This window comes from Macrobrachium rosenbergii, chromosome 50 (genome assembly GCF_040412425.1).
Source record: "Macrobrachium rosenbergii isolate ZJJX-2024 chromosome 50, ASM4041242v1, whole genome shotgun sequence".
NCBI classification, from domain to species: domain Eukaryota; kingdom Metazoa; phylum Arthropoda; class Malacostraca; order Decapoda; family Palaemonidae; genus Macrobrachium; species Macrobrachium rosenbergii.
In genome coordinates this window covers 20647373-20667500 of record NC_089790.1, presented here as the reverse complement: position 1 = coordinate 20667500, position 20128 = coordinate 20647373, and the positions used below count along the sequence as shown (strand labels likewise).

General features: G+C 36.3%; 1 protein-coding gene across 1 annotated transcript in view; it reads right to left on the bottom strand.

Annotated features, from left to right (window-relative positions):
* by (blistery) overlaps nt 1–20128 on the bottom strand; it is a 372062-nt gene that overhangs the window by 265699 nt on the left and 86235 nt on the right.

Below are 20128 nucleotides of genomic sequence, written 5' to 3'. Positions count from 1 at the left end.
ATCTTTTCTCTCTGAGAGGCGAAATTTTGTGTGCATAATGTATCAGAGGTTGCAGGGCATAAAAAAAAAAAATATGAGAGGATGTTTTCCATGAGAGGAAGCCCATGATAGGAAAGATGAAGTTGAAAGTCTAAAACGAATAATAGAAGAAACACCTTGAGTTTGCTAAAAGGGAAGTTATACAACTACAAAAGAACTACAGAACTAAAGAACTATAAAAGTTACATTACTATGGATGAGAATAACGGAAGGTCATTTTTCCCTCCTAATTTTGTTCTTTTATATTTGCAATAATCTGGATAATGGCCTCTTTGCAATTGTTTCTGAGGAATATTTTCACATCTCTTAATTCATAATTCTGCGAACCACTGAAACCGTGGGAAGACAATTTCCTCTCTAGCTTTTCCATTCTCTATCAATAATAAATGGTCAATGATTTTCTATCACTAAGACCACCTATTCGAAATTTAGCAAACCTAACTTACCCCCGTAGGTATTAAAAAATACTGACAGTTTGTAAAATATCTATGTACACTTATTGATAACTCAATTTTCCAAAATATACTCCTAAATTAAGATTCCGAATCACATAAGCGAATCCACGGATGGCCTCAGGAAACCGTATCTGTTAGCCATCGACAAAATACTGATTTTAGTTTAAGAAAAATAACAGACGAACTCGGAGTATTACCTAACATGGATAAGTAATAAGGACGGGAAGAATGTAAGTTTATGGCAACGCTAAAAAAGCCAAAATGTCTGCTAAATGGAGACGATGATAATTCAAAAACTGATCGAAGAGGATTTATAAAGGAGTTGGATCATCAGAACCTTTAGGAGAATATCACTTATAACAGGTAATGTAAAATCCTGATCAACAACAACAACAACAACAACAACAACAATAATAATAATAATAATAATAACAATAATGATAATAATAAGCCTCGTACTGGTGAAGCCCTGATGGAAGCTCGCATAATTACCGTCTACTGTGACTCACTTTCTGCATCTCCACTGTCTAAGTGCCATTGCGTCATTTGTCATTTTATTTGTGGGACATCATAATAGTCGTGTAACTGGAAAGTTATATTTGGAAAGCTCATATTTCTAATTACTGACATGGGGAAAAGCTGAGGAAACTGAATAATGCTGTGAAACCAAGTACGATTTTGTGACAAACTGAATTATATTATCTATGCCTTATTCCTCAGCCAGTCCCACCATGATATTTCATTATAAGCCATTATTAACATTATTAATATGTCTTGTAGTCAGACAAAATCAAACAACCATACCAAATGCACGATGAAATACAGAGCATCCGTCCAATTTCTCTTAAAAGCACAAAGAAAAATTAAACAAGCCTAACACTGCGTTTGTTTGGATAAGCTATCTGTGAATAGTAAAAATGTCACTTTTAGTTAGTATTCTGCTACGTGGAAAGTCCTTTACCAACCTTTTTCTCGTGGAATGAGGAGCATTATTATTATTATTATTATTATTATTATTATTATTATTATTATTATTATTATTATTATTATTATTATTATTGTCGTTGTTAAAAACGTAGATTCATCCATTAATTTACGAGGCAAATCCCCACACTTCAAGGTGAGTATTTGTATAAAAAAAAAGTTAAAAAGAAAAACAAAATATTAATCAACAAACAATAATAGAAGCATGAATAAACAATAATACCAGCAATATGGCTAATGCAATGGAAGACGAAGCTTCAAGACAGAATTCCAGACTTGAATTAATGAGCATCAGCATCAACAGCATTGCCATGAGGACCCTCAATCATTTTAGAATAAAAGGAATGAGATACGTCTGGAACTAGCTAGTGTAACAACGTGAATTTACTTGAATAAATCCTGTTTTATACTTGTATAAAACTGAATCAATTATTTAATTGGTAACATATGTATATATGTATATATATAATATATATTATATATAGACATATATAAAATAATTTCTATAATATACATACATACATACATATATATATATATATATATATATATATATATATATATATATATATATATATATATATGTTTGTCCCTACATATATATATATATATATATATATATATATATATATATATATATATATATATATACATACTTTGTCCCTACAAAAGGGTGATTCAGTGTATTATAATTCCGGTTCTCTGCAGATGGTCTGGGATGAAACTGCTAGCCCTATGACCTTCACCCTTCTGCAACCCTCACACTCATAAATCTACTTCTGTATCACCATAGACACACTTGAGAACCGAGCAGGGCCCTTACTGTTGGTGTGGAAAGTGTCCTAACTCCCTAAAAAAAAAAAAACCTATAACGCAAAGACAACAAGCGCCAATCAGATTCTCTGTTTTGCCTACCTGGTATGGGAACCTGTTTGATTCAATTCTGGCGAAATTGTTCTTCGAAATCTTGTGAGAATGTGATGAGTAAACTTCGCGCGAAATAACTAGTAATCCAACTCACACTCAGACGTTCAAACCAATTATGATGCTTTCACGGCAGAGTCACTATCACTTCCTTGCTTTGGAATTCGTATTGAGAATCACTGCTAAAGAGCTGTTGCGCGAAACCATAGCTGCTATTATGTACCTCTCTCTCTCTCTCTCTCTCTCTCTCTCTCTCTCTCCACTTGTATTTTTCATATTCTATCCTGATCCGTTCGTCGTAAAGGATGATAATTTTACAGGCCAATGTATGACAACACTCCTTTTGCACTCCATATCTTCATTAGCCTCCATGGAAAAAGATAATTTTAAGGGCCGATGTATAACCCCCCCCCGCAAAACAAAACACACACACAAAAGCTTCTCTCTGTCTGTCTCTCTCTCTCTCTCTCTTCATTCGTACACTATATACACTTTCCTGATCTGTACTTCGTAAAGGATGATCAATTTTACAGCGCAATGTAAGCAAACAACAAAAGCTCTCTCTCTCTCTCTCTCTCTCTCTCTCTCTCTCTCTCTCTCTCTCTCTCTCTCTCACTCATAGGAGACATCCCTCGATAAACGATGTATGTACACATGTTTATAAACCTAAATATTTGCAGCGTGTGTATAAAAAAAATATACATATTATCGCCTTTCTTCCTTCTCTGTACCCCCTCCCTCAATCTATGCCATTCTCCCTTCTCTCCCACCCCACCTCAATCTATAAATTACACATTTACTACCACATACAACATTTGTACACATTCTTCGCTCGTCTTTTGTCATCCCAGTGACAAACACTATTCAGGCCTTTGTTTCTCGCCTTTGTTATGGGATGCGAGATGAGATTGATGACGAAATGTGTTGACTATCAACGATTTTTCCTTTCTATTCTTTCTTCTTCTTCTTCTTCTTTTCCCGTTTCCGTTTCTTCCTTTCCTCATTATTATATATGATGATATTCCTCCTCCTCCTCCTCGTATCAAGCTCTTCCTTTCCTTATTATTTGTTACAGTCTTTCTAGTTCTTCATTGGGGGTGGGTAGAGCTCTCATCTAGCACGCTGATGGTCCAGCGTTCGACTCTCCGACCGGCCAATGAAGAATTATAGGAATTTATTTCTGGTGATAGAAATTCGTTTCTCGTCATAATGTGGTTCGGATTCCACAATAAGCTGTAGGTCCCGTTGCTAGGTAACCAGTTGGTTCTTAGCCACGTAAAAAAAATCTAATCCTTCGGGCCCCTGTTAATCAGCTCAGTGGTCTGGTTAAACTAAGATATACTTATTTACAGTCTTTCTTGCTGGGTAATTGGAACCTGAAAAGGTCAAGCGCAGATGCAATGCATTACTACCCAAAAATAATTCTCCTTTCATTTCAGTATTTTACTCACAATTTATCTATTTGTTTATTGATCTAAATATTTTTTTCCTTTTCCAATAACTGGTCTCTGCTTTCTGTTTCCTGATACCTTCTGTTACTTCTTTCTAAGGAACAACATATTCTTCGGAAGCTTGAATTTCAAGTCAGTGGTCCCTGCTGGCTTGTTCCATATGAACAGTGTTCATCTTCAGTATAATAATAATAATAATAATAATAATAATAATAATAATAATAATAATAATAATAATAATAACTCTCTCCCTCTCTCTCTCTTTCTGATAACTGATCTCTTCTGTCAGTACTTCCTATGACCTGTTATTTCTTTCAAAAGAACATCTTCTTTGGAAGCTTAAATTTCAAGTCAATGGCCCCTTGGGCTTGTTCCATATGAATGTAGCTCATCTTCTGAATAATAATAATAATAATAATAATAATAATAATAATAATAATAATAATAATAATAATAATAATAATAATAATAATTTACCAGCACTAAGATGTGTGACGGACATAACAATTATTTACATTATTCTTCAATCGCTCCCCACTTTCATTTCCTTGGGGGTATTTCATTTTTATTGCAGTCTGCCGTCACAGCGATAAAGATCAACAGTAAAGATCAACGGTCCGGGAAATTAAATGAACCGAAAAGAGGAAATAGGAATTTGAAGAACTTTAAATGCCTGCGTTCAGTTTTCTTGAAGGAAAAAGATACTTTACACTTTATGGATTAAATGCGTTAAGTAACTAAAAAATGTCCGCTGGTACTTTTCTGCTTAAACTCCAAGAAATAGTGAAAATATAATAAGCTACAGGAAATATTGACAATGTAAGTGCTACTAATATTAAGGATCCTAACGAAAAATAACTTTTTCAGTGGAGAATTTGCCCAACTTTCACCATCAAGTATGGTGAAAAATATTAAATATTTCTGAAAACAAAGGATAACCCTGCACAAGGAAATTGGTATCTCATATTTCAGCCATGTGATATCTGGTACATTATTTTCTAAACGCCTATCTTGTAGGCCACGAAGGAAAGGAAAGGGGGGGGGGGTTAATGCGATATCTTTAGCATCGTCTTCAGAGAATCGGTTTGAACCAGAGAGAGAGAGAGAGAGAGAGAGAGAGAGAGAGAGAGAGAGAGAGAGAGAGAGAGAGAGAAAATCAAAGGTAATCTGGACCTTGTGGACTGAATGAAATATTGAAGAGATCAAGTGGAGGGCAAGAGACTGCAGTCTGGACTGAACTGTGATTCATATTCAGTCCTCTAAGACCTGCACACATTAGTCTCTGAAAGCTATATTCTTCAAGAATAACAAGTAAAAAATACGCCAAAGTTCCTACGGAGCAATTAAGTTTTCTGTGCAGCGTATAATCAAGGCCACCGAAAATAGATCTATCTTTCGGTGGTTTCGGTATAACGCTGCAAGAGCCGCAGCCCATGAAACTTTAACCACGCCTACTCTATATCGTTGCCAGACGCACGATTATGGCTAACTTTAACCTTAAACAAAATAAAAACTACTGAGGCCAGAGGGCTGCAATTTGGTATGTTTGATGCTTGGAGGGTGGATGATCAACATACCAATTTGCAGCCCTCTAGTCTTAGTAGTTTTTAAGATCTGAGGGAGGACAGAAAAAGTGAGGACGGACAGACAAAGCCGGCACAATAGTTTTCTTTTCAGAAAGCTAAAAATGACTGGCGGGAAAAAGAATCAATAACAAGATTCAATAACAACGAACATCTCGAATAAGACGATGCATTCTGACCGTCATGTACGATCTCTAATAATTCACAAAATTAGGAAAAGGTGGATTTTCGGAGGAGTATATTATACCAGTTTTAATTAGGCGCAAAACAATACACAGTTCGCAGTTGAGCTAAGACAAATGTCTTTGTCGTAATTTTGTATAACTTACAAGTATGGAATTTTCTTAAAAATATTGTACTTATAATCATCGTTTATTTCTCTAATTTCAGGAACATAAGTACTTTCCTCCACTGAAAAAAATTAAAAACCAAGATTTTTAAATTTACCTTCGATACCAATGGCCCATCCCACAACCAAGAAACCACATAAATGAACTTGCAAACAGATACAACCATTCATGTCCATATGATGGGTAAAAGAAGGTTAATAATAGCCACCCAGCAGAAGAGCTTTCAAAGAGCGCTTCCACGTTCTCTCTCGGCCGCGTTCTTTAGGAACACCCAGCTGAAGCGCTTCCTCGGCCGCGTTCTTGAGGGAACAAATATGAAAATAAAGTGGAAAAACCTTCCTTCCTTCCTTATGGGAATCCGAGCGTCACCGCCGAGTTCCCCCCCTCCCCCCGTGTAAAAATTGGGTTCGTTAAAATGACGTTGATGAGTAGAGGTGGAAAACTTTCGCCTCCATAACTTTGGCGGGCCACGACGTCACGCCAGAGCACCTCCAGGGTGGATGAAGAGAACCGGGGAAGTATGTCCCGGTCCCCAAAAAGTCGCGTTCAGACGCTACCCCGAGGACAAGGCGGATATCATAAGTTCTTCTTCGGCCCCCTTGTGTTCGTGATTCGTCTTAACGAGGCTTAATTACTTATGATCTCCTCTGTGAAAAGAATCTTCTTCGCCGCCCAAAGTTCCTAATTGCCGCGCTTTCTGAAATCTACGATTAGGAATTCTTGAAGCTCTCAGGGAATCAGAAAGGAGAGGGAAGTGGGGCAAAATATGGTGGCTTGAGCGTCTAATGTCTGTGTATAGACATGTACGCCGATGTGTTTATTTGTTTAATGAAGGTATTATTAAAACCTTTCTATGCACAACACATATAAATAAATAAATAAATAAATAAATAAATAAATAAATAAATAAATAAATAAATATATATATATGTATGTATGTATATATATTATATACATATATTTATAAATATAAATATATATATTTACATATATGTATATTTATATATATACATATACATGTATATATGTGTATATGTATATAAATATAAATAAATAAATAAATATATATATATATATATATATATATATATATATATATATATACATACACAAACATATATATATATCTATACATATATAATATCAAAACCCGTCCCGAGAGAGATAGCCAGCTTGGTACGGCTTATCACTTGCGCTATCATAACCACCAACCCTTCCAGGCTGAGAATGGCAACCGAGCCAGTGAATCTCCTGGCGTAGAGCCAGTGGCAGAGCAAAAAAGAAAAAAGAAAAAAGAAAGAAAATAAAAAAGAAATTAAAGAAAGAAAACCATTTAGGGATAAATCTCGGTATTTGCTGTCACTGAAGGTACAAAGGGACCTAGCGGTCTGATGATAAGTGGCCTCGTGATTGACAAGGTGTTTCCTTTCCAAGTTGTTGTTGTTGTTATTATTATTATTATTATTATTATTAATCAGAAGATGAACCCCATTCAAACGGGAACAAGCCCACAGGGGCCGCTGAAATTCTCAACTGAGAGAGAGAGAGAGAGAGAGAGAGAGAGAGAGAGAGAGAGAGAGAGAGAGATATTATTATTATTATTATTATTATTATTATTATTATTATTATTATTATTATTATGCAGAAGACGAATCCTATTCATATGGAACAAGCCCACCAGGGGCCATTAACTTGAAATTCAAGCTTCCAACGAATATGGTGTTCATTTGACAGAAGAAAAAGGAGACAATAGGAAATGCAGAAACAAGTAATCAGTTTATAGAAGAGAAAAATAAATTAACAAATTAACAAAAACTGATAAAAATATAAGTGAATTATTAAAAATTCCTCTGGTTAAGTTATCGACAGTACTGTTTTTAATAGGATATCAGATACCTACGAGTGAACTGTGGTTCTAACCCAACGACTTGACACCTTTCCTCTACCTGACTGACTGATTAATTGCAAGTCATCTGTTGTCACACTAACCTGGTCATTGGCCCATGATTCCTCACCTTCGATTTGCACGTATATTCATACAGAAAAATCACATGAATATATGAATTTGTTTCAGGCTCGTGCAATCTCTCTCTCTCTCTCTCTCTCTCTCTCTCTCTCTCTCTCTCTCTCTCTCTCACACACACACACACACACACATAAACGTAACGAGGACGTCCCTATCATCCCCAACTCCATCGGAATCCTATTACTCAACCCCCAGCGCCTTAATATCCTTCGTTTTTCTACTGGAACCACCACCGTCATCATCACTTCAAATATTTCCCAAAAGGTTGCTACAGGTCCCTCCCTGGTCCCGAAAAGGTCCTTCCGAGTTCATATAATACCTAGTGACTTGGGTCACAATGTCAGTTCTTGACCTGCGTTCCTGTGACGTCGATACGTCAATGACAGAACTGAATCGCGCGAACGTCACTGAAATACGTCGAGTAAAAACTGAATGAAAGGGATTAGTGACTGAAGATTTTCGTATGGGTCCACTGATAAAGGTATTTTCTTCAGTGTGGGGTTCAATGATGGGATGCGCAGATATTATTCGTCAAATTCGCCTTCCAAAGATGCCTTAGTATGTCTCAGTCGTTTCGCCACATTCTGTACACCGAAAGACAAATTTGCTGAAACTACATACCTATTTTGTGTAAAACAAATCTGCTGAAACAGCACATGGCCTATTTCATGTAGCAGTATATCTGCTGTAATTCCATATTAAAACTATTTTATGTAACAACAAATCTGCTAAAAAGGCACATTAACCATTTTACATATTAACAAATCTGATGTAATTGCACATTACCAATTGTATATATTAACCAATCTCCTGAAATTGCACATTAATAATGTTAACATTACTTCCAGCGCACAACACAATTTGACCTAGTCTGGGAAAGCCACCAAGAGAACATGTTCATTAACGTATTCCATTTATGACAGCTAAAATTAAAAACTGCAATTACACCCTGTTTGTTCTATTACAGTCACTGTTCTGCTGAGCTAAAGACGAGTATTTCTCCCCTTTCTGAGGTGGAATCGTAACACGCGAAGCCATCTCTTCTCACAATTATCCTAAGAGAATAATAATTCCCGGATCACGCGGCTCAGATGCTGTTTCTTTTCTACTAACTCCAAGCTCCGGCATTCTCTTCCTTCTGTTTTTTTCTGACTTATATCCTTCCTGCCTTTAACGACATCCTTGTATTTGTTACTACCTACCTTTGCATTTAAATCATCTAGCACAGCCACCCTCCGTATGTATCTAAACTTAGCCAGTCTAATCAGCCTCTAACAGACTGATCTACAGTTTCCTTCTTGTGATGCCCCACCCTTCTTCTTCTTTTCCATTATTCTTGTCTTCTTCTCGGGCCTGGGCTAGAAGAAAGCATTAGGCTGTCTGTTCCATAATATTCAGCATACTAGATGAGTTTATACAAGGAGCCACCACATGAGCATTAATAATGGAAAGGTAATTTTTATGTAAATTAGGACATTATCCGTTTTTATAAGCCGCTGTGAAACAATGAGAGTATCTTAGCTAAGTCTACTTAATAACAAAATTATTTTTGTATGAAATAAAGAGACCGTTCTAAAAATTAAACAATGATTGCGTAGTTTTAATACGAATCAATTAGTTTACAGTAGAGCAGACTTCTATAAATGTAAAATAATTTTCACGAATTCACCTCCTCGTAATTACTGTATCATTATGGTGAAAGCCACTATTCAATACTAAATCAAACCTCATTCTCCCAGACAGCCATAATACAGTAAGGTCACACCCAGTAGTTAACCAATGTAAAGCGTATGCATGTATATTCCATAAACATAAAGGCTAGAATTTCAAGTGCGAGAAAGCCAGGCTCACATTCTGGCATGGGAATGTTGCGTTGTCAGCCGTACTCTGCATATCAAAAGAGTATGACTAATCTAATGAACGCTGCTGACAAATAGAATAATATTCGAAATATGCGTTCAAACAACCAGACTTCTGTAGAAATAAACATCAAACATATCGCCCTCACTCTCTCACCTACGGAGTGCGCGCGCATACCCACACACACACATACACGCCCACACACATATATACACATACACATTCACACACATACATAGACACATACACTTACACACACACACACACACACACACGCATGTTAATGCTTCAGGAATAAATTCTTCACATCCTGCAAATGCTCTACCAACATACATACTGCCATACACACTTCATATCTTCATGTTTTCACTAACCTCATTTTCGAATTCCGCTCTAGAAAGAAGTCCTAGTTTTGATGTGCTAGAATCAGCGACTGTACGTCTCCACATTCCATCAAATGAAGGCCATAGAAGACCTCCCTCCTTTTGCTAGGTCATCAAATGCTAATCAAATTTCCCCTTTCATCACAAAGAGATATAATCGCATTTTCTCCCATACGAGGTTATAGTTCCATTTTTTCTAGTATTGCTTTTGCTTTGCCCTTCTTTTTCTAACATAAGCATGAATACGATATGCAGGCGTATTTCAACATTTAAAGAACCACACCAGTTCATACAGTCACATCTCTAGTGATCCTAATAAATATTAAGGATAAAATCAAAATGTAATTAAGTGATCCTGTCTCTTTCCCTCCAGTCCGTTCAATAAGATTCATGGAAAACTGAGAGGTGCTTGACAAAATTTACTGCACATAAGCAGGAAACAGAGTATTGAAGGTACAGACGTTAATCTTTCTTAAAGTACTTATTTCCCACGACGAGGTATTAGTAATACTCCTAAATGTAACTCTGATTCACTATAAGATTGCTACTTGCGCGCCATAAATTGTATTCTGTATTGCTGCTATAAGCATTTATTTATGAGTGCCGCAATTCATACTCCCTGCGTAACTCATACTCCCTGCGTAACAACTACCGGCTTGAAATGGATCGAACAATAAGGTGTTACTCTTAACTTATCTATATACAAGACATAGAACTCGAATACAACTTCCATCTGTCTGCCTAAGTCTAAGGGGGTGACTCTCGATGGCAGACACAACCCTCAATTTTTTTTTTATTTATTTGTTATTCATTTTTTGCACAATTAAGTACAAAACATCCCTACAATTCTGTCTACAATGCTTCAGTTTTGTTTTATTGTTGAGAGAGAGAGAGAGAGAGAGAGAGAGAGAGAGAGAGAGAGAGAGAGAGAGAGAGAGAATGAAGTTGATCGTCCTTGAATATATCTCCGACCATCTACAAATCGCCAAGGGAAGAAGAAGACAGATGGAATGCTTTTCAAATAATGAACAACTCATTAACATTACTCATAAGTTACACTAATCAACAAAAAAATAGTGTGTGGATGATCAAGCACATCAAATTGAAAGCGACTGATTAAATTACTGCACACAAAAGTATTTTTTTTTTATAATTGTGACGAAAAACGAAAAACTCACCCCTCGTAGAACTAAGGTCCCCTGAGCCAAGCCTCGAGATTGACGCTTTCAGACACTTGTTGGTAAATGCAAATTGCTCTGGGGAATTCTGTTACTTGTTCCACTTAAGCGAGGTGCTGCCTTGGGACTTGAGGTATTTGAGCCTCAAAATATCATTGACGAAGTTTACAATTCCACAAAAACGCAAAAAGAATTAACCAAGCACCAAGATAAATTAAAAGGTACGGTAAACACCCCTGACGTGATGCCATGCGAACTTCTCTATGCACGGTCGTCAGCCAGGCAATAATCCTGCTTGGGGAATTAAATCCCTTGGAGGAATTTGAGGGAGTGACATGAACCGATACCACATTGAAAGGACAAGACTCATGCATCGTGTCCCTGAGATCGTCTCCACTGGAGCAATTTCCTCCTCCTCCTCAGTTTGCCCACTGTAATCGTTTATTGCCCTCCCACTCCCGTAAGAGCAGTCTCCCCCTAGTACTTTTCTTCGTAAAGGAAAACAATTATTAAGTTTCCTTGGCACATCTAAATATATGTGTATAAATACTTACATATATATTATACATACACGTATATATATATATATATATATATATATATATATATATATATATATATATATATATATATATATATATATATATATAAATATATATATATATATATATATATATATATATATATATATATATATAAACATATGTATATGATGAGGAATCCACAAGGAACACACTAACAAAAAACCTATCACTTTATTCTGGATGACAGAACATACCTTAAAAACATACCTAGTTCATTTGTATTTACAAATGCTGAAATATAAAAAAAAACATACATAAGGAATGAATTACTTTCTTATTTAATAAAACAGCTTTATTTTTGTTCATGACTTGTAATGTATGAGTGAAGGGATTTCTAGATCATAAAACTTACAAATCTCTATTAATTTTTATTACTTCTCACTCCATTTAATAACAGACAGTTTTCCCACTGTTAATAAAACCAAAACCTGTAATGTAAACAGGAAGTTTAAAAAAAAAACCTAGACTACATTTCTTTTTGATCCCGGTTTCATCTTTCTGTTTCACATTCAGGCCGGGGCCATCGCAGAGGATTCTCCCCAACCAGTAAATCAAAATGAGGCCCGATGTTTTCGAGACCCCAAGTTTCCGAGACACTATCTTTTCGAGACTAGATGTTTTCGAGCCCCTATGTTTTCGAAACCCCATGTATGCGAGACCCGATGTTGTCGAGAACCTGATATTTCCGAGACCCGATGTTATCAAGAACCCTATATTTCCGAGATCCGATGTTATCGAGAACCCGATGTTTCCGAGACTCAACGTTATCAAGACACTATGACTCCGAGACCCCATGTTTTCGAAACCACATGTATCCGAGACCTTATGTTTTCGAAACCCGATGTTCTAAGACCCGATATTTTCGAGACCCGATGTCGAGAACCTGATATATCCGAGACCCGATGTTTTCGAGACCCCTTGTTATCGAGAACCGTTTATTTCCGAGATCCGATGTTTTCCTGAACCCGGTGTTTCCCAGACTCAGTGTTATCGGGACCCGCTGTTTCCGAGACCCGATGTTTTCGAGACACTATACTTTCGAGACCTGATGTTTTCTAGATCCCATGTATCCGAGACTCTATGTTTTCGAAGTTCAACGTTTCGAGACCTGATCTTTCCAAGACCCGATATTTTCGAGACCCCATGTTATCGACAACTCGATGTTTCCGAGACTTAAAGTTACCGAGACCCTATCTTTCCGAGACCCGATGTATCCGTGACCTTATGGTTCAGCAATCGTATGTTTCCGAGACCCGATGTTTTCAAGACACTATTTTTGCGAGACCCGATGTTTTCAAGACTATTTTTGCGAAAACCCGATGTTTTCAAGACTCTATTTTTGCAAAAAACTGATGTTTTCAAGACAATACTTTTGCGAGAACCCGATGTTTTCGGGACCCGATGTTGACGAGACCTCATGTTTCAGACAGCCTGTGTTTCCGAGACCCGATGTTTTCGAGACCATCCTCCTCCTCCTCTTCCTATATCAAAGAGTATGATGAATGATGTTATCTCGAGGATGTCTTTCACTCTGACGGACGCACAGACAGAACTCTTTTCACGGTTCTTTTATCAGTACGAAAAAAAAGTCTCGATTCCTTTTGCGGGCTGTGGAGACTGTGTTACGTGTGGGAGAACTTTCTCTCTGTACGTTTTTGGCTTTTGAGATTTATCGTTTACATGTGTATATGTATGTATGTGTATGTACGTATGTATGTATATTATATATATACATATACACACACACACACACATACATATATATATATATATATATATATATATATATATATATATATATATATATATATATATATCAAATCTGTGTTTATGTGTGGGAGAACTCTATACATTTTAAGCTTTTGAGATTTGCCGTTTACATGGGTATATATATTCATGTATGTATGTATGTATATATATGTGTGTACGTATGTATGTCGGCTCCACCCGCAGGTTGTTAAAAGTGAGATTGGATTCTTATCGACGCGTAAGTTACAGAACGGGTGTTAAATTATCAAACCCAGAATTCTCTTGTATAAGTGAACATGCAAAGAAATGTAAATTCGATATTAACTACAAAGATTATAAAAGCATGGGCCGAACTCCTAACTACCAACAATTAGCAATTTTAGAATTACTTTTTATTAAGCAACTTGCCCCCCAACTAAATACTCAGACCACCTCAACACCTCTAGACCTCTCATGAGTTTAAGTCGAAGCTGAAGCTGACCCGGAACGTCAATCGGTCTGTGCCCTCAGCACCACTTAGTAAACACACTTCCTGTTTACTGTACTTATAATTTTATGTTATATATAAAAAACTTTTTGTTATTTTTTATTCAGAGTCTGTATTTTTATGTCTGTTTCTTTTATTATGTAGCTTTGAAAATGGGACTAAACGTCTTGAAACGTCAGCAGCTGAATAAAGTACTTAGAAAGGAATAAAGAACTGTCCTTCTACACGTACCAAATTGCTATGTGTGTGTGTGTGTGTGTGTGTGTGTGTGTGTATATGTGTATATATATATATATATATATCAAAACTGTTGTGTGTGGGAGAACTCTCATCCTAGGTTTTTGGCTTTTAAGATTTACTGTTTACATGTGTGTATATATATATATATATATATATATATATATATATATATATATATATATATATATATGTGTATATATATTATATATATATATATATATATATATATATATATATATATATATATATATATATATGACTTTTATCACATCACCGTGATTCATATACAATCAGTAAGTTACAAACGTCCTTTAATATCAATTCGCTCTACCTCGAAATAATATATTTTCATATTTGTTACCGAAGGGGAATTTTTTCAGTTGATAACAAGTTCGTCCTCCCGTGGGCTCGAACCCACGGGACGACGAACTTGTTATCAACTAAAAATTCCTCTTTGGTAACATATATGAAAATATATTATTCCCGAGGTAGAGCGAATTGGATATTAAAGGACGTTTGTAGCTTACTGATTATATATATATATATATATATATATATATATATATATATATATATATATACTGTAAATATGTATATACTGTAACTATAATAGTAACCGCACTGCCAGGTGATTTACATATCCACAGAGAAAACAAAACATCGGGTGTAAACCACAGAACCTGTACTGTAAAATTCTACCACTACGCATCTGTCGTCTGGAAATGTTTTAGATTAAGTTCATGGTCAAGGAAATGATGGAGTTTTCTTTTCAGCGTGACTGAGTACCTATCACGGTCTTCGAAAAATATTGCGTCATTTTTCAAGCTTCATTGAGTACTCTGTCCCTTTCAGATATGCATGTAAAAGTTTCACATTCCATTTGTAACTGTCAAGGGTGAATACTGTTCATTTGTATAATAGCCTGACGTCACAATATGTAAGGTCAGCGACTTCTTAAAATATATTTTCAATTGCTACTTTTTCATTCATTTAAAAATAACACTCAATGAGAATACAGACAAGTATCGCTTTTATAAACTAAACGCAAAATTTATGTCTAAAATCCTAAGGCTCCTTCAAAAACTGACATGAAATATAATGTAAAAACTGTGGATATGAAAGCTAGAAGGACATCTGGTAATTGCCCTTCTCTGCAGGTTTTAATGTAATCACAGGTAACTGAAGTGGGGTTTTAGTACATATTACGCCCGTGCACCACACAGTTTTAAGATATTGTAATCATATTAATCTAAAAACTAATTTTCCCATAGAACCTGAATTACTGTCATGTCAAGCTATAAGCCATCCATCACTGCCACTCCAGGGTTTGTCTTGAGAGAGAGAGAGAGAGAGAGAGAGAGAGAGAGAGAGAGAGAGAGAGAGAGAGAGAGAGAGAGAGAGGTTCAGGCCAAGAGGACAAACATGACCTTACATAAAATTGAATACGCAATTAAGAGTACCGCGCATTCATTACAAAAGTCAAGTTCAACTCTTACTTATTCATGTCCAGGCGCAATCTCTCACATGCCTTAGCAAAGCCTATGAACGTCATTAAAAACAAGTAAAAAATGCGCCGAAGTTTCTACGGCGCAATCGATTTTCTGTACAGCGTATAATGCTGTATGAAACTCTCAGCCACGGCCCATGAAAACTCTTAGCCGCGTCCCATGAAACTTTCAACCACGGCCCGGTGGTGGCCTAGGTTGTTGGCACCTATAGCGGTGCCAGAGGCACGATCATGGCTAACTTTAACCTTACATAAAATAAAAAAACTACTAAGGCTAGAGGGCTGCAATTTGGTTAGTTTGATGATTGGAGGGTGGATGATCAACATACCAATTTGCAGCCCTCTAGCTTCAGTAGTTTTTAAGATCTGGGGGGCGGACAGACAAAACCGGCACAATAGTTTTTTTTACAGAACTAAAAATTAATAAATAAATAAAGGAATATGACGAAAAGAGCTAAAAAAAAAAATCAATTGGACGAATCAGGCGAGCCGCCGTAGCAAAAGGGGGGCAAGGGGGGGGGCGCCCGCTTCGTTCTGATGTCGTAAAGCAGCATAAGGAAGACCGGTTACCGCTACATCATGCGGCGTATGGCCGAGAGTGATTACCGAGGAGGCAGTTCGCAAGCAGTAAAAACTGCGCCGTGATGGTCTCCAGGAACGTCTATAGCCCCACCCCCTCCCCCCCTCTCTCCTTCCCTTTTGTCTTCCTCCACCCAAATAATAGTCAGCAGCCAGTTAGCCTCTCGCGTGCTCGCGCGCTCGCTTGAGAGCTCGCTCCCAGATGCCAGCCAGCCAGCCGTCTCCCCTCTAAAATAACCGCTGCTGCCGCCGCACAAGAGCTGTGAACTATGACATTTGGCTTAACCTACAAAACTTGAATCCTGAAGTCCTCTCCTCCGCTAGGATCACAATTCTTTGTCTGGATGCTGCTGCTGCTGCTGCAGCAGCGCTTCGTGGGGAAAAGAGAGGAGATGCCAGCCATTAATGGATCATATTAAGTATAGAGAATATCAGGACGCTATTACGTTTGTGATAAAAATCGTTATTGCGCAATCAAAGGAAGGCATTCAGCGAACCGTAAAATTGATCCTTTCACATCATACAGGATAAATATTAGTCTTTAATAATCATATGGTTTAAGAAAGTGCAACAGTTCAAAAATAACTACAATACACTCTGAGTTCGTCTTCCTCACGAACATAATTCTTATTCACCAGATTCGGTAAACTGTTGAAGGACTTTTAGCCTTTGAATTTCGTGAAGATTCACGAAAGTGGTTCAACCTTCGAAATTTATCCGACTCCATCTTGGCTCACAGCCAAGTTCCAAACAAATTCGCCGAATTAAATCAATGATATTTTGGACTCTTCAACGGTCAGACAAACAAATGGACAAAATTCATACTTAGTAAAAAATTTAATGTCTTAAGTACGTCCTCCAAAAGCATTTTCAAATAATGTTATTCATTATATAATCATTACTCTATAATAATATAGCTACATTTAATACGGCTGCAATTTAATATATTATTATTATTATTATTATTATTATTATTATTATTATGCAGAACATGAACCCTATTCATATGGAACAAGCCCACCACAGGGGCCACTGGCTTGAAATTTAAGCTTCCAAAGAATATGATGTTCATTTGAAAAAAGCAACAGAAGGTAATAAGAAATACAAAAGGCAGAGATCAGTTATTAGGAAATAAAAAAATAAATTGACAAATAAATAAATAAATAGATAAAAATTTAAGTAAATTGAACAAATATTCTACCTACAGTACTATTTAAGGCTATCCATTTAACTAGACAGTCACAGAATCCTATTCAGTAAATGTTCCCAATGCACTCTTTCCATAAATAATTAACAATTATCGCAAAGACATAAAAGACTAAAATATGCATTAATCTGGTGCATTACCCAAATGGTTGGCAATGAGTGATTCTCTGCCAAGTTGGAAATAGGATGTAACCGTTTTTTTTTTTTTGTGTTGCTTATATATACAAACCAACAAATCCCGACTTAAAAAGAGATAAGCATATTGTTATATCAGAGGGCACGGCAGTAATACAGTAATGATTATTCATATTCTCTCTCTCTCTCTCTCTCTCTGAAAATACGCCAGTTTTTCATATTAAAATAAGAAACATATTATATATATATATATACACTCTGTATATATATATATATATATATATATATATATATATATATATATATATATATGCGTATATATCTATCTCTATACTATATACACACACACACACATATATACATATATTATATATAGATATATATATATATATATATATATATATATATATATATATATATATATATATATATATATAATGTTTCTTACTTTAATATGAAAAACTGGCGTATTTTCAGAGAGAGAGACAGACAGAGAGAATATGAATAATCATTAGTGAATTATATGTAGAGAGAGATATATATATATATATATATATATATATATATATATATATATATATATATATATATATATATATATATGTCTGTGGGACAATAATACAGTGTGAAAGGCCTGCATCCCATTAGGCAATAGGCTTCGTCAAGCAATCCGAAATTCCCCAAGTTCTGTAAAACTTCTTGTCACTTTACGAGGTGGTATCGTTTAATGAGGAGTCAACAGTTTTCAGAGGTCCGAAAAGAGGAGTTTCTTGAACAAAATGATCAAGCGACCTGTTCCGAGTGCATGGAACCTCTGGAATGGTAAATTTAAATAAGTAACAAATGCGCTGAAGTTTCTTCGGCTCAATCGAGTTTTCTGTATAGCAGCTACAGCGTGTAATCAAGGCCACCGAAAACAGATCTATCTTTCGGTAGTCTAGGTATAATGCTGTATGAGCCGCGGCACATGAAACTTTACCCACGGCCCGGTGGTGGCCTATCCTACATCGTTTCCAGAAGCACGACCATGGCTAACTTCAAAACTACTGAGGCTGGGGCTGCCTATTTGGTATGTTTTATGATTGAAGGGTGGATGATCAACATGCCAATTTTCAGCCCTCTAGCCTCAGTAGCTTGTAAGATCTGAGGGTGGATAGAAAAAGTGCGGAAAGAAAAAAGTGCGGACAGATAAAGAGCAGACAGAAAAAAGTGCGGACGGACAGCCAAAGCCGGCACAATAGTTTTCTTTTACAGAAAACTAAAAGCTGTTAGAGAGACTTATGCACAGATGTTAAAACAATAACTTCCATGGACTGTGGCTTCGAAGAATCTCGATCGAGGGAAAGTGTTCTCTCTGCTTTATTTTCGGGGAACTGATCTGCCCTCTGCGACAGTTCATCCATGTATTGGGCTTGGCAGCTGGCAGGGATACATGCAGGGAGGGGGGGGGAGGCTTTTTAGACATGACATTTCGTCCTGCCTTTCGCACAGACAAGTTGAATGATTTTAAGAATAATAATCTCATTGTTCATTCTTCAGACAGTGCATTTTTATAAGTACTTTTGGACATGATATTTCATCCTACCCTCTACATAGATATATTGTAAGATTCTAAGAATAATAATTTAACTGTTCACTCTCGAGACAGTACACTTTTATGTCACAAGATTTTAAGAATAGTAAAATCTGATTATTAATTCTTCAGACAGTACAATTTCATATATTTTTCTGGCTAGAGTAGGTGGGATATTATCGGGCACAGTACAATGCCATTTTCGAAGCTCGACATTTACGTCGAAAAGGCTGAACTAGAGTGCTCTAGTTTGTGAAGGTTTACGTAATTAATGAGGAGGTTAACCGGAACCTGCGAATTACAGGGACTTGCATGGTGTCTGCATTTGCAAATTTTGCAATGGAATACTGTTGAGGTAATGAATTTTAAAATTAATAAAAGAAGTGCCAAGTGAATAACTCTTTAATTAATAAACAACTCCTTCGTTAAGAAATTCAAATTGTTAGTTGTTGTGAGTTACTGTATTTGTGTGGTTAAAACGTGAACAGTTTTCTGATATTGTAAAAATTCATTTATCTGATCAAAAGGAATTATATACTTTTATAGACAGGTTTTATGAAGAGTTGTACGTTTAAGCAACGAGCAATTGACATCAACTGAATGGACCAACAACCAATCCTAATCCAGCTAAGCGAATCAGGAAGCAATCAGAATCAAATGGGAAGTTGCCATCCACGGAATAATGCTATGGGCAACTGATTTTTAAGCAGGGAGTGGAACGGTATTACCATCGCTATCATCTATAATACATCCCGTTGGAAATGCTTGTAGCGTTTAATTAGAAAGTAAGATAGATTCCTAATTTACATGTAGGCTATATCGACGAAGTATACAT